This window comes from Limulus polyphemus, unplaced genomic scaffold, assembly GCF_000517525.1.
Source record: "Limulus polyphemus unplaced genomic scaffold, Limulus_polyphemus-2.1.2 Scaffold4445, whole genome shotgun sequence".
NCBI classification, from domain to species: Eukaryota; Metazoa; Arthropoda; class Merostomata; order Xiphosura; family Limulidae; genus Limulus; species Limulus polyphemus.
Window position 1 is genome coordinate 75,245 of NW_013670055.1, and position 2,544 is coordinate 77,788.

The 2,544-nt window shown below is 34.0% G+C and overlaps 1 protein-coding gene across 1 annotated transcript in view; it reads left to right on the forward strand.

Moving 5' to 3' along the window:
- Positions 1-2,544, forward strand: part of LOC111088792 (anoctamin-8-like) — a gene marked incomplete at its 3' end in the record, with an annotated part of 96,202 nt that overhangs the window by 72,992 nt on the left and 20,666 nt on the right. The gene's annotated exons all lie outside the window — the stretch shown is intronic.

Genomic DNA, 2,544 nt, shown 5'->3' on the forward strand with positions numbered 1-2,544 from the left:
TACACTAAATTATATATATATATCATTGAAAGTTTTAAATCACATGAAATACACTAAAATATATATATATATATCATTGAAAGTTTTAAATCACATGAAATACACTAAAATATATATATATATCATTGAAAGTTTTAAATCACATGAAAATACACTAAATTATATATATCTCATTGAAAGTTTTAAATCACATGAAAATACACTAAATTATATATACTCATTGAAAGTTTTAAATCACATGAAAATACAATAAATTATATATATATCTCATTGAAAGTTTTAAATCACATGAAAATCCACTAAATTATATATATCATTGAAAGTTTTAAATCACATGAAAATCCACTAAATTATATATGGAGTTTCACTGATAAACACGGGCATGAAAAAACAAGCTCTTAAACTGAAGTATTTCACATTTTGAAACATGCATGTTTGAGGAAAGGATCGAAGTTCATGTTCTTTACATTTTAACCATGAAGAGTTAATGATAGTGGACTCATCTTCTGGTTAAGAGCTGGTTTTCTTAGTTTAAAGAAAGAGATTCTAGCATTCTAAGTTGGAATTCTTCCCGAGAACGGAGGGTGATCGGTAAGCCCGTCCACTCTTTGAGTAAATAAAAGAATGTTTTGTTTTCAAGTTTCACATTGGGCTATCTGTGCTCTGCCCACCACGGGTATCGAAACCCGGTTTCTAGCGTTGTAAGTCCGTAGACATACCGCTGAAACAAACGAAGAAACACAGTTTACTAAATATTTTAGAGTATGAAATGTCAAAATCCTAACAATGTTTAATTACTGGGTAGTAAAGTGGGAGCGGAAATATATGTATGTGAAAAATTTTAGGTTTTATAACATTCCTTTATTTATTCTATTTATTTATTCTGGGTAGTAAAGTGGGAGCGGAAATATATGTATGTGAAAAATTTTAGGTTTTATAACATTCCTTTATTTATTCTATTGGAAACAAAAATTAGTGAAACATTAATGAAATACTATTAAAAAGACTAAAAATCGTAAGAGATTTACTGTACAGTTTGTTTGTCAATAATGGGTTATATGTGCTTTAGGCACCGCGGGTATCGAAACCCAATCTTTAGTCAGAATAATACCGTTAAAAAAGGGTCATTTACAGGTAATCTAATTGAATACCTAAAACAAAGAATCAGATCAATTAAACTGACGGTTCCAATATAGGGCGTAGCCGACATAGCCCCTCCCACCTTCCCCTCGCAAAAAACAACTAAGGTTGTCTCTGGAACCGTTCCCCATAATATCTTTGTACCCGACCAAACTAGGTTAGCCTCCCCTTGTGAAAACTCTGTATCCGCCAGTCAGTTTCCTCTGTGTCACTAGCCATTTATATGGTTAGACTAATATGACACCTAACATTGTGAGTCATTTCCCATCGCATCAAAATTTCCGACTACAGGAGGCGCTGCGATCCTATCAGTCCTAACTGTTCGTTACTATAGACGTTGCGTTTTGAGTTTTGTCGAACATTTAAAAAAAATCATAAAATTTTGCGATAAATATTGGGAGGGATGATAATGTCAGAGATTATCACGTCATAGTTCCACGAAGTAGAACCAGAGGGCACGTTGCTAGGCCGCCATGACAATGGAACATCAGAGACAATTACGTTAGTAGTTCCACGAAGTGGAACCAGAGAGCGCTGGTTCCATACAGTGATGTCACCAGAGATGGTGCATTGCTAGACCACCATGAGAATGCCAAAAGAATGATTTTTATCAATGATCACAAGACTACTTTTAGAATGTATAACGTTCTCTCACCTCTGAACTTAGGTAACTGTAGCTTAAGGTAAGTGATTAAACACTATCTTGTTTTACTATCTAAAATGCTAGTTAACATAATGCCTACCTCCAACACTTGGGCTACTCTTATCTGACCAAAAAGTCAGATCTGGCAGTCTCTCTTAATACGCATCCATGACCCAAAATACGGAGCGCGGTTTTACGAACAGTAGTCCCTTGAATTCACGATCATGGTACACTTACAGTTAAGTCGCCCAAATTAAAATATAATGTCTTTGGTGAATTCAGTGCTTATTACACCTTTCTTAAAGTAAGCTACTTTATTATATTTTATGTGAGAGTCCAACCAGAAATACGTTATAATATAAATATTTTGAATTTTAAAATCAGCAAGTCGCGTGACAGTAACGCCAGATTTAAAACTGCAGTGAAAAGGAATGTATCAGAACTATATTTTGACATTGTTTAGCCTTTGTGTATTGTGCGACGACATTGAAAATTGACAGCTTTGGGGAATATTATGTAACAGCTTTTTCCGACCAAAATATACAGACGATTAGAACAAAAAGATGTATTCAGAAAGGGTGGGGATTTCAAGCTTCGAAGACAAAGATATCTCTTGTACTTAACAACATTGGAAAACTAAAAAGCCATGTGAATCAACTTGTTGTGTCAGTTGTGTTCTAAAGTAATTGAACCAGCCTGTGTGGACTTTGACGAACAAGAGACAATTATTTAAAGCTTTGGATACAACTATGATAACCAAC